The sequence below is a fragment of the Syngnathus scovelli genome, chromosome 2 (genome assembly GCF_024217435.2).
Source record: "Syngnathus scovelli strain Florida chromosome 2, RoL_Ssco_1.2, whole genome shotgun sequence".
Taxonomy (NCBI): Eukaryota; Metazoa; Chordata; class Actinopteri; order Syngnathiformes; family Syngnathidae; genus Syngnathus; species Syngnathus scovelli.
Window position 1 is genome coordinate 1653221 of NC_090848.1, and position 13852 is coordinate 1667072.

At 43.1% G+C, this 13852-nt stretch overlaps 1 long non-coding RNA gene across 1 annotated transcript; it reads left to right on the plus strand.

Annotated features, from left to right (window-relative positions):
- The first annotated feature begins 1478 nt into the window (after positions 1 to 1478).
- LOC125988861 (uncharacterized) lies at positions 1479 to 13353 on the plus strand. Its single transcript, XR_007488516.2, has 4 exons — positions 1479 to 1776; positions 10223 to 10340; positions 12480 to 12689; positions 13228 to 13353. It is a non-coding gene; the product is annotated as an uncharacterized lncRNA (long non-coding RNA).
- The last annotated feature ends 499 nt before the right edge of the window (positions 13354 to 13852 follow it).

A 13852-nucleotide genomic window follows, 5' to 3' on the forward strand; every position in this document is an offset into this window, starting at 1 on the left:
ATGTGGTGGGCCGTATCTGGCCCCCGGGCCTTGACTTTGAAACTTATGATCGACATATACACACACACACGCACACGCACACACACACACACACGCCTGAAATGTGTGTACGTATTACTGAATGCTAGGGGGAAAAAAATCAATGAAAAGCAATATTCCTATTGGATTTAGTTTGCTATCAAGCTTTTCTCAAGCTTGTGATGCAGACCTATGACCTCTACTGAAGGTCACAGCATTAGGAACACTTTATTAGAACAAATCACTTTTTCTTCTCCATATTTTTTTACATCAGGTAACACTTGCCCATGGAGCTACGGAAACCCTCGCGTGACATCTCCATCTCCGCACCTGTTGCCGTTCAAATATTCTTGTTTCTTTTTTTTTTCCTGAAGTGTAGAACATTTCAATGATGATATCTAACCCAAGTATAACTTCAAGCCTGCTCTAATCCCAAAGTATGTCGACCACGGGACACATTTCTGCAGCCAATGTCACAAAAGTGACTCAGTGTTGCGAGAGCGAGCACGTCTGGGGAGATAATGAGTTCCCAGAGGCGAGAGAAGCCTTGACTGAATGTGGCTTTTCCCGGAATAGTAGTGCCAGATGAGTCTTTCAAGCAAGAACTCCAAATTGTTCTCGCTCAGCACCCCCCGTGTCCCTCTCTCCTCCCCCCCCTGCAGGATTGGGCTGTAATGAGAAACGCGTCCGCCCCACGTCCGTCCGCTTGTCTCTCGCTCATTCCGCAGTTGACAGCGCAGACAGTAGATGACTCCCGAGAGAACCAAGCCTCAAACATGATCCATCATGTTGACAGAGGCGCACAAGAGTCTTGAAAAGAAGACAATATCATGTACAACGCTGATAGACCCCCTTAAGCTCTTTTCCTCTCCATGCGACTCAGATCAGGTGCGCAACTTTGGGGCGTGGTCACCCCACGATTGTTTCCTCGCAGGCTCGATCCAATCGATATTTATCTCGACGCGAGCTGGAACGAAAAGCCTTTCGGCTAACAAATCGCGAGGCAATTGTTGGTTGTAAGTCACAATTGCCGTATACGTCCTTGTAAACATAAAAACGAGCCGCGCTGGGATATCGTGAGCTGAGATTTAAAAAAAAAAAGATGATATTGCTGTTATAACTTTAATTTTTATAGTTTTCCTTCCCCACTTAATAGAGTTCCATAAATTTCATGTCAGAGCGCACAGCTTGCTGTGATCATCGTATGCAGAAAAAAAAAAAAAAAAAAGCTATAAAGGGACAATCCCGGCGCACCTGAACACCGCTCCATCTTGTTTCCAAATGTTTTTCTGTGATTCACAAATTCCCAACAGTCCAATATTTAGTAGCGAGGCTTGTCTTGGAGGATGCGGCGGCAAGGACGTTTAGTGACATTTGAGTGTTTTATTACCCCCCTTCCCCTCCCTCCTTGTAATATTCAGTCTGTATCTCCGCCAATGTCACCAAGCAAGTCAGGAGAAAGTGTTGAAGTGTGTGACAACTTTGTAAGCAATGATGAGAGACGGCTGCTTTTTGAGACATCAAGGCCACCGTACTTGAATTTATGACATCGCCATTTTCTACTGTTGTACACATTGGAGGACGAAAATGTCACCTGAAGTGACACGAGGAAAAATTTGGGGGACACAAAATGTATTTTTGATTGTTTCTATATCGATTGTTAGTTGTGTGGCCACCCACCAAGTGTGAAATTAACCAAGCATGAGTTAAATTAGCCAGTTGGTGGCTTCAGGCAGGGGAAATAAAAGCTGCATGAAGGTAAGTGTTTTCCTCGCTCTCTTTTTTTTTTTTATAGTCGCTTCATAAAATGGACACAATGTTTGTAGTTGTTATATTTTCTTTTTTTTCTTCATGTCTTGTTTTCTTTTCTTCTTTATGTCCTGCTTGCCTGTTCTGCTTATCTTGTTAGTTTGCTGCTATTTAGTTTTGTTTACACCATGTTGGGAGTTTTTGTGTTTCTTTATATTTCTTGGTGACATTGACCCGCCATTGATATATATATTTTTTTTTACTGGGTTAATTTAGTGTTTTAATTTATTCTAGTAGTTTGCCTTATTTGGGGGAGGTGGAATAAATAAAAAAAATAAAATAAATAAATAAATAAAATACAAAAAAATAAAATACATATAAAATTAAAATAAAATACAAAAAATTAAAAATATAATACTACTAACTAACGAAAAATGAAGTGATTATTCAGAATTCGGCAAGTTGAGGAACAACCTTGAATCTCAGTGGCCAAACATTGAGTCTGACAGATCTCCATGCAAGGACACGTTCAACATGACGCCTTCGTGCTCACCCCCTACCATGCACATGCATGCTACACGCGTGCAAAGGTCACAGTGCTTTAAAGATCACTTTTGCATATTTGGCTCATTTGCAAAATGCTAATTATTAATAATGGCCATCCATTTGAAAGAAAAAATGCATAGCAGGCTTCTGCCTCTAACTTGTTGGCGTCTCAGAATCTTGCCAGTGTAGTTTTTTTCTATTACACAGTTTGGCTTCAATTTAAAAATGAAGAGGCAGCTTTTAAGATTTTACTCGCTCCGTGTTAAAAATGCATCTGTTGATGATGTTCATGGAAGCTCATCCCTTTATCAAAGCATCCGCTGGATGAAAGGTGATGCAACTCTCACCATCCCACACCTTCTACCAAGCATCAAAAAGCAAAAGCAATCTCTCGAAACACACAGAAAGGAATGAAGGCAATCCAAGAACACAAAAAACGGCTTTCCCCCCTCACCACGCACTCGGCACACTTTCAGGCCAACGTTCCACTAATTACAACTAAAAGGATGCGAGAACATTTTCAATCGCGTGTACGAGAAAGGGCACCCAATGGAGATCGTAAAAAAAAAAAAAATGATATGTGCAGATCATGACGGAAGAGTGGAACTGGCTTTCTAATTAGAGGAGGGGGCGGAGCCTTTTTTGTGCAGCGCATAAAACTGTAAAGAATAACAATTCTTCACGTGGTGCGGTTTGAATAATGCAATAGTCGAGTAAAAACAAAATACGGCGACGACGAGGTCGTATCGACAGGAAGACACAGAAAGGAATCATGGAATCTGCCGATCGTATTCAGCAGTAATCGTGTGCCGTCTGACTTGTTGTTTGCCCAACAACTACTAAACTATAAAATCGATGCTTTTGACACAAAGAGGCACTTGACCATAACGGCCGAGCACGCATTTGATTAATGTGCCAGTCAAGAGAAGGGGTGGAGGGGGTCGTGAATCACCAAAGTGAGGCCGAGTAGGTGGAAAGTTCTGCTCGGCGGAGCGAGCCCAGACAAAACGTCTTCATCTGTTACGTGTTGACTTGAAACCAGGACGCTCAAATCGCTTTCCACCTTGATTGATCCGCCACATTCCGGTTTCTCTTTGCGGCGACGAGATGGAGAAGAGAAAGCGCTTTGTTGTTCTTCCTTCATCTCACTCGGATGAAACGAGTCTGTTGATTCTGCTTGTCGTCAAAACGAAAGACTTTCCCCGAGTGTTTGCCTCAAAAAAAAGGGATTTTGGAGTTTTGTGGCATCGTTTCCTCTGAATTTGCCACTTGGCAGTGACGGAGCGGCTGTCTGCTAGCGTGACGTGCTAGTCCGCGCATGGCGGAGGCAGGCAGGTAAACGTCTACCTCCCGAGGCTCGTTAGTGCATCTCCGCCTGCGTCTCTTTTCAACTCCCTCCCACGGTTTCTTTCGCTCTGCCTGTCTTGACAGGAGGATTGGCGTCCTGGAGACGGAATGGAAGCCTCGGTCCAACAAATGTGTCGACGTCGCACTTAAAAATGGCGGTTCCAAAAATCTAGCGTAGCTTTTTTTTCATGTTAGTGGAAACTTTTGTAGGTGAAGTCAGTCGGACTCCTACACATCGAGTAAGTGAGTAAATCGTGCTAGCTCGGATAAATCAGAACTGCAACGGTTGTACATTATTTTTTTATTTTGTTAAGTTTATTTATATAGCCCTACATCACAAGCAGTCTCATATAAAAAAACAAATTGACAATTATTCTCAGAGCATCCCCTGATCTGAAGCTCCCTGAAACATTACCGTTCAAAAGTTTAGGGTCACTTAGAAATGCCCGTATTTTTTCATTAAATTGCTATTTTTTTCAATGAGGATTAAACTAATCAATCTTAATGCAATAAATGACTATTCTAGCTAGTTTTTTAATTTTTAATATCTACATTGATGGTTAAATTCTCATTTCCAGCAACCATCCACAAAGTGTTCTAATAGTCCATTTTGTTTGCTAATTGCGTTATAAGACTAATTGGATGATTGGAAAACCCTTGAAAACCCTTGTGCAATTATGTTACTTTTCATGGAAAATACCATCTTGCCTGGGTGACCCCAAACTTTTGATTGTATTTCTCTTCGTAGAGGCGACACTTTATAACCAAGTCACCACTTTTTTTTTATTAGTTTACTGTTTCTTATTTCTCGTCATCGGGTCACGTTGGCCCGCGTTTTGCACTAAACTGTACTCCGACGAACTCAACGGGATTTCCGCTCTCGGGTGGAAACGTCGCTTTATTGAACTTAACAAAATTAGCTGGAGAAAATGTGTGATAGGAAAGAACCGGGAGGGGGTCCAACCAAAGAACAAAGGGGAAGACGAGGAGGTGAAATTGCACTCTTCACTGCTCGGCGCCTCCTGCCCTCTTCTCTGCACATAAGAGTGATGAGGTGTTGATTGCCTGTGGGCACAAGTGGTTTCTCCAAACACTCTCAAAGTGGCCCATCCTCTGATTAGACTTGAGTGTTATAACGGCAAATAGGCCTCAACACTCAACCATACATTACGGCACTGAGACAGACCTTCGGGCATGATGCTTTCATTAAGGGCGCACACAGACCCAAAGGTTGATAAGGATGGGCAGGGGGGAGGTGAACAAAAAAAAAAAAAAATGGTGAGCCGCTAGCTGCTGGAGACCAAACAGTTTGTTGGATGACTGCAGGCATCACCCAGCGATTAAAAAATAAAACACTCTTCGGGGAGCGTTTTCCTTCCCGTGTGATGTGAGAGATGCGAGGCCGTACGATGACGAGACGGAGTACGTGTTGACAGCCAAACGAGAAGAAGATGGATATTTGCAACCCCGCGCTAAGCACTTGGCAAGCGTACAAGCTAGCTAGGTGCATCAACAATACGAATCGGTTTGGTCGGATCTGTATGCGTCGTGCATCGCCATTGATGGGAGGAGCCGGTCGAAGGGCAGGGGGCGGAGTCATGTTGAGCCAATTGGCTCGAGTCGAATCCTGTCCTTGTGTCAAGTGTGTGCGTGATGAAAAGCCGTAAGATCTTGCAGGTCTTCACTCTGTGTGGAAATTGTCATTTTGGTGTAATTAAACCAATTTTTATTTTTTTTTGTAGCTCAATAGCTTAATAGAAAAACAGGTTTAGCTAAAGCATGAAAAAAATCTCCGCTTGATCTTAAGTGAGATGTCATAAATTACCGTAATTTCCGGACTATAAGCCACGACTTTTTTCCAAAATTTTTAACCCTGCGGTTTATAGTCAGGTGCGGCTTATAGTCAGGTGCGGCTTATATAAGATTATTTTTCGTGATTTTTGTGATGACTTGATCACTTTTATACACTCGTGAAAAGGCTGTGGATCACTGTTGTGCGGTATCTTGAAGAAAAAAACAACAACAAAAATACTATTTTGAAACACTACTATGGCTGCTGCTTATTCTGGCTGTGTTGCTTGTGACTATTATGAGCTTTAGTAGGAATGCACGCTAGGTGACCTGCGTCAAACGGCTCTAAACCCTTTCTCTTACTCTGCCATGTGACTCAGAGATTACACAAAACACTGGCGCTGTCTGGACCATCTGCATTATATTAAAACCCAATCAATCAGCATTTAAATTAAATTCTTCTGACATTTTGCTCACCAAAAACAAGTTGTAATGAATGTGAACTTTTAATGCATTTTATTCAGAAGGTTACTTTGAACCCTGAGGCTTAAATGGCGGCGCGGCGTATTTATGGATTTTTACGGCTTTCTGTGTACTGTCTTTGTAAAAAACTCATGTGCACGTGCGGCTTATAGTCCGGTGCGGCTTATGTAAGAAAAAAACTAAAAAAACTGAATTTTAGCTGGTGCGGCTTATAGTCCGGTGCGGCTTATAGTCCGGAAATTACGGTATATCAATTTGAGCTCCGACAGACATTGTTGATAAATTTAGGCAGAATTCAGCACATTTCAGTGTGTTTGCTTTGTCAATGTCTATTGGATGTATCTTGATGCAGGGTGGGAAAAAAAAAATGAAAGAAAACTTTATAGCTCAAGGCTGTAGCATAACAAAAGTGAAAGGGAGTCTGAATGCTTTTCCTGACTGCACTGCATGATACAGAAACAAGCATGCGATACATTGCCCTCGCTCACACGAGGCCACCGACAGAACAGTCTATAAGTACTAAGCTGCTGAGGAAATTAGTCGCTCCACCGACTGGAGAATGGAGAAATCATTGTGGAGTCCGGTATGCCCCTGTGCACCTGTGTAATTGTGTTTCTAATAAATGTGGCTGCCATGTCGGCGACTTAACACCTTTCCGACTCGCAGTCCTTCTACCGCCTCTCTAGTGGAACCTCCTCTCAGCCATTTAGGGCATATTAGCGTAAGCTAGCATGCGGCGCGCCGGGGCCGCCGCCAACTTCATTACGCCGTGATTATGCAAAATCAGCAGTGAAGGGGTTGGAGAATCAAAGCTGCCACTGGAGATGAGTGAGATGTAGTGGAAGTGGCCTCCTCCTCTGCTGGATTGGAAAGATGAGAGAACCCAAAAGATCACATTCTCCTCTTGAGCATCAAAATGACTTTTCGGCAATGAGACATCTTGCCAGAAAGGCAAGATGAGGGAGATTCTCAGTGTGATAGCCAAGACAGAACTTTAGGAGATGGGGAAAAAAAAATCCATTTATATTTAAGGCACTGTAGATGACAAGTAAATCAGAGCTTTAACGTCTTTTCCTTTTTTTTACTGTAGCATTTATTGAACGCTGACGGCAAAGGTGGCATTCATACGTAAATCTGAACATGAGCAAGACACAAGCAGGATTGTAGCAGATAACGCAAGTGTGCTAAGGCTGACCACAGACCTGAAGGCCTGTGGCACCAAGATGGAGGAAGAAAATGGTCACACTTGACTTCCCGTCGCCCTATCTCAGCCGCACCGAGCCCGGACATAAGCAGCCGTACCTTATCAGCGCTCTCCTTGCCGTAGCCGCCTTTCTCTCCTGGCAGCGCGCGGAACGCTACGCTAAAAACGCCGCGTCAAATATAGGTTGAGTCAGTGAGCGGCACTATCAGACTCAGACATGACGCCGGCTGGCCTTTGAGCTGTTCAAGGTGCGACTTTAAAAGTGGAGATTGGTGTTTTCCCCTCAGGCGCACATATGGCGTCATAGACAATGCGCTTCCTTGCTAACAGCCAAAGAAAATGGAAAATAAATGAATTCTTTCAAAACGGAGCTAAAGCAGAACGTGAGTACGAAAGATGGAGCTTGAGATTTGATCTTTTTTCATCATGGCTCCACCATCCTCCATCATCCTTAATGAACCAGGAAGTAGCCGGCTAGCTAACAAACAGACGCAAATACAAACAAATCTAACACTGGATGAATTATTTTGCTATTTATTGCGGTTCTTGTGATAATAGTGATATGTGATCATTGAGGCCTTGGTAAAATACTAAATTAGGCTAGTGTGTAGCCTCCGGTGGTGGTCACAGATTTAGCTAGCTTATCTGCATCGCTAACACAATCACGAACAAACACGATCATGATTGTAGGTAATAAATAAAAATAATAAAAATAATGGCAACAATGCGCATTATAGATAATAATAATGATAATAATAATAATAATAATAATAATATTTAACTGTTTCTTTTACCACAAACAAGATATTTAGGCTGAATTACCTGACATGTTTCGGCTTGTACTTCCGCCTTCATCGCTACGCTTCAACTTCAACTATTCTGAGGAAGTTATGGTCCTAAATATCTTGTTTGTGTTAAAAGAACCAGTTAAATAATTGACAAGTGAAAACAAAATGAACATAGTACAATCAATAGTAATAATAATAATGATGATAATCCCAATTTGCATACACCGACGTCTCTGCTGTGATTCACTAATTCTTACTACCTCGAGTTCAACTCGGAAAAACCCAAACCCAATCGAACACATCGGGTCTTTCACCAATGCTTAGTTTGCTCCGCATGAATAATTTGAAGTTGTCAAGTAGCCCTTGTCGGGATGCGCGAGGGAGGGGTGGGGGTGTGGGGGGAGTTGCGGTGGGGGCGGGGGTGGGGTGCTTGCTGAATCAATAGCCATAAGGATTCTGGCTCCTGTTTGCTTTCAAGATCTACAGCCAAAGGAGCCGGTCATCAAAAGTTAATGAGCTATTTAGAACACGCTGCTTCCTTTGCTCTCTGCTGAGACAACAGCACAGGAGAAAATAGCTCCTCTGCTTGTTTTATCTGTTTTATGTCTCATGCAGATCTGGACCGAGAGACGAAGGGCACACACGTCGCCAAAAGGGTCATCACAATATGCACAATATGGCGGAGTCTCTCCAAAAGTGCTGACATGAGTCATAATCTCCATTTTCTGCTGCAAACGAAAGCTCTGGGCAAGAACACCGACCGACCGACCGAGCGAGCGAGCGACTCTTGCGTCAAATGATCTTAAAACTTTCAAGGGATCAATTTGAACAGGTCATGCTTGTCTGCCAGGAACTTTTCAAAATAACCTTGAGTGCAAATTGAGTTTTACCTTTCTCAAATCCGAAAGCCGTATTTTGAAGCCGAGCGGCGATAATGTCGTTTTAATCACACTGTTTGCCGCGGCTCCCATCAGCGCTTTGTTATTACCCTGCAAATTACGGCCGTCCTCCTCTTGCCTTCCTCCTCCTCCCTTGCCTCCTTTATGCGCTCCTATTTTTTTGTTGTTTCCCATCTCCTTTCCTCCGCCCGGAATTGGCTAACGATGCCTGAAGCGACGCGGTTGACATGTCGCGCAGGACCGCCGCCACTTTCCTGACTTCCCGGCTTTTTTAAAACGAATAAATGTGGCAGAGGTGAAACTTATGTTGGGCCGTAGGCGACAAAATGGGAGTCTGAATAAATACATAGAATACATTTCATTGGAGGCTCTTACACGTGGTCAAAGGAAAACATTTTTTTTTTTTAAATGACTCAAACCGTGCATTTCCCCGGCGGCCATTTTTTTTTTTTTAAATGTCTCAAGCTGTGCTTTGATTGGTCGATGGCCCCGGCGGCCATTTTGTGTGTGGATTTGATCCTCACCAGTGGCCATTAAATGGCCAACCTCGGTTAAGCCCTTCCTGCTGCGTCTGTCGTCCCGACCGCCATCGCTTGTCGAGCAGCAGTCAAGGGTTGAACTTTAGTTCACGGCAGAACACACCACCTGGGGGGAATTCACCTTCCGCTCTTGATTCCTTCTAACGTGACCTGGGCTTCAACTTGTCATTGAACCCCAAAGAAAATGACAAAAGCTACCGCTCGGGGTGTACTGCGACTTTTCAAAAAGTTATTACACAGTTTCAACAGCATGACTTGAATGTCTCACGTAGAGCCGACTCAATGTGCGGGAAAAAAAACATCTCTCGGGAAAAGATGTTTGGCAAATTGGATTTTCTCACTATATTGTTGAAAGAGAAAAATGGCGTCCTGTTTTTGTCTCATCAATTCTACTCATCCCTCCACCATTTTTTTCTCATCAATTTTACTCGTCCCTCAAGAAATTTGGTGCACAGCTTCTGGGGAGTGACAGGTGCCATAATTTGGCCAGCGTACGTCGTATGGTTGGATGATCGGTGAAATGGGAATTTCAAAAGTGAGAAATCTAAGGAGAAATTTTGATGTGTACCTTTTGAAAATGATGCAACTTTGAGTCTGGAGTTGACCATCTGAGTGAACATCTTCAAGATTGTAAAGCTAAAGACATTGACCGATTAATCGATAATGTGCTTTTTGGATCCTCAATCGTTACCAGAGTTAAGATTAAAAAATTTTGAGACACTATCAAAAGGATGTATAAGGTTTTGAATATCTTTATTTATTATTTCATTATTATATTTGATCTATTTTTTGATATAAAGCCCTTCAATGGTCTTTTTTTTTTCTTTACCCTTCCTACTTTCTTTTTGGACAAACAAGAGAGGGGGGGGGCTGGGCTGTGACTTCCCGAGCCTACTCTCCATTCTCATCGGTCACTGCCAAGCACTCTCGGCAGGACCGGAGCCACTGAATTATTGAAGACGCCACCGTCCCAAAGGTGAGATGCCACGCGGAAGTCTTTGTTCTCCAGACATGACAAGCGGAGAGTGTTTGATGAAACACGTTAGTGCTGCTTACATTCCATCCATCACCGCATTGCACGGAATAAAAAAAAAAAAACTTTTTGGAGTTTTATAAATCACCGGGATTAAAAGTTTAAAAATACATGCGACGTTTGACGGTTATCGTGCCGGGCATTTACACGCATATGTTTACCGTTGGCCTTCCACGTCTTATTTTCTGACATGTATACACGAGTACGTGAATAAGTTATGTTCCTGAGGCTGCCGGGCTTACCCAGCGCACCAATAGTAATACCATCCTGGCTCTCCCTCCGAGCTCCATTTTTATTGCATTACATAGCCATGATCCTCTAGCTGCATATGAAAGCTGATAACAAGCTGCAACCTTTGATTTACCCGCCTCGGAGACCCGCTCAGCCAGCGGTAAGAGCTAGCCGCCCTGAAATCAATGGCAATTTAATAACGCTAACACATCAAATAGTCAAATGAAATCTTATTGATTGTTTTTACGATACACAGAATAAGGTATTATTTTAAAGATGATGTATTGCGCGTTTACGTTTAGGGTTGAAAAATATTTCCGAGCGTGTCTGTCCAAAGTTTAGTGGACTATAAACACTTCATGGACTACTTTGGTCAATGGCAAGGCAAGCATTTGTTACCATGGTGACGGTTTAATTGTTTTGAATCAAAAACAGTTTTCAGATTTCATTTTTAGACTCAGATGAAAAATACAAATGTCTAACCTTGACTGCAGTAAATTTACCGTCATTTCCGGACTATAAGTCGCTACCTTTTCCAGAAGCTTTGAACCCTGCGCCTTGTAGTCCAGTGCGACTTATCTATAGATTTTTCATGATTTTTATATCATAAAAGGATTTGTTTTAGTAAATGATGACATTTTATTTAAAAAACACAGCTTATATTAATTATATTATTTTATATTACATTTTCCCTTAATTTTAGCTGGTGCGGTTTATATTCAGACGCGTCTTATAGTCCGGAAATTACGGTAATTTTCATATCTGCATATTTTACGAGCTTCAGTAACGACTTTTACTAAACTCATGCAAACAACCAATCACTGAACTCAAACTCAATCCTGTAGCCTGTTCTTGAAATTGGAATTTTTCATTCAGGCTTAAAATTGACATGAGGAAAAAAAACACCGCTTTGTGTGTGTGTGTTACGTTCCATGTCCCAGTTGCATCAGTAGGTTGTGTGGATGTTGTCACCATGTGAAACATCACGGTAACCCCCAGCGGGCCCCCCCCCCCCACCACCTGCACATGTAGGATGTGAAGCACCCTGCAAGCCAAGCCAGCTGCCCTCCGCAGGTGTTGGCAGCCGATAGACAAACACGTTCTACCTGATGGATTCAGCAGCCCTTGTATTGTTCTCAGCAGCAATTCTCGCTCGCCTCTGCCCGTTCAGGTTGCCGAGCTTCCAGCTGGCATCATCTCTGCGACCTGCGGGATCATTTGCGGTCTTACGAAAACCGTGCCGGGAGTGATTTGCTCCTTGAACTGATATCATAACCACAGTAAAAAAAAAAAAAAAAAAGGACTTTTGTGAAGTGAAGCGCTGACTATTTTACACATTTTGTTCCTTCACCTGATGACAAGATGAAGCAAAAAAAATGACTTTACCAAGGTGCATAGTCTTGGTCCAATTGAGCGGGAATCAATTAATCTCAAAGCAGCCCTGGCAGCTTCCTGAATTGTTAATAAACTGGGCGAGATGAGCGTGATTGATTCGCACTGGCTTGTAACAATATGCGTCTCCTCGGTGCACTCATTTACTTTTCGGTTCCTCTCCGTCTGCGCCTTTATCTGCCTTTATTGTCTTTGCATATTAGAGTGCAGCCCTCGTCCGACATTCTGCACCATAACTCACAAAGATGGGTGCGATGGCCCTTCTACCTGCCTGGGCTATCGTCTTGTTTTTGTGCACTAGCGTGAAAGATAGCATCTCTCTTCTCGTGTCAAGTGATGAATGGATACGCACGTGCCGACGTTCTCGCGTGTGATTTGAGCTAGCGAGCGACGAACGGTTCCCGGTAGATAACGATCACGCCGCGTCGGGTGTTTTTGTGTGCGTCGCACCCTAAACAGACAGGAAGACATCACCTCCCTTCATCTTAGCTGTCAAGATAACATCTTGTTGACTTCACCCGAGACTCAAGATTGTATTTTGACCAGCGCCGATCATCCCTCTAGCAGACAGCGCTCAGCGCCGGCTCGCCCACCTTGGAGATCTTATTAAGCACGGCGAGAGAGGGATGGTGCGGAATAGGAATGGGAAGATAGACGGACGAGACAAGGGTAAGTTTTAATACCAGAACTATAAATGATGCGTTGTAATATGCAAGGTCGCGGCGAGTAGGATATGAGATGGAGGAAACCAACGGGAAGTTAAAAGTTTTGGTTAAGGCCACGTTTGCACTTTGTTCCCATGTTTAAGCCAGCACGGACAAAATGGAGTCGCTTTTTGAGACGATCAGATTTTGGAACTGTCACAGAGGAGACGAGAAGTTTAGTCGTGGTGAACGCAAGTAATCCTGACGTCATGCCAAATGGTAGATCGAAACTTGCAGTTCGTGGAACTTTTGAGTTGCGTCGTGTTTTGTTTCGACGCGATGTTGCAGTATGGTCTGACTCGTAATTGAATCAATCGTGTAAATGTAGCTTAATGAAGGCCTCAATGAATCATATGACTCGTCCGCTTGGATTCAGAATCTTGAGCTGTGGATTTTGGGAAGGAATGACTGTTGATTGACAGCTAAATCAAGAGCTTTGCCTTTTGGCTCGGCACCTTCTTCACTGTGACAGAACCATTTTCTATCTCACTTATCCTGTGCAGATCACAAGACGGAGAAGGTGATATCTGATGGGTACAGCCTGGACTGATCACGTCAACCACATCGTTTTTGGTGTGTATGACCATGAATATACATCATGTTCTTCCTAATAAAGTCTCTGAGATGGACCAATTGTTCTGAAATGAGGTTTGATGCTCTACTGTACTCTCACACTTTTACTACCAAAGCGCTCTGCCAAGCTAACAGCTGTTTGTCGCTTTTTTTTTTGTCACACTTTATGACCGCAACATATTGTGGCAAAGTGTTTTGTGTCGAGAGCTGAAATGATCCCGCGACTGAGCTTGGTTGTACGATAGTTGCTGGTTGCTTTTGTGGAAGTCACACGAAGGTACTGTATTTTCCGCACTATAAGGCGCACTGGATTATAAGGCGCACCTTCAATGAATGGCCCATTTTAAAACTTTGTCCATATATAAGGCGCACCGGATTATAAGGTGCACCTTCAATTAATGGCCCATTTTAAAACTTTGTATTTCAAAAGATATATACATTTGGCCCGCGGGCCGGACTTTGGATACGCCTGCTGTAGTGGCTCAATATTGGTCCTTATATAAGGCGCACCTGATTATAAGGCGCACTGTCGGCTTTAGAGAAATTTGGAGTTTT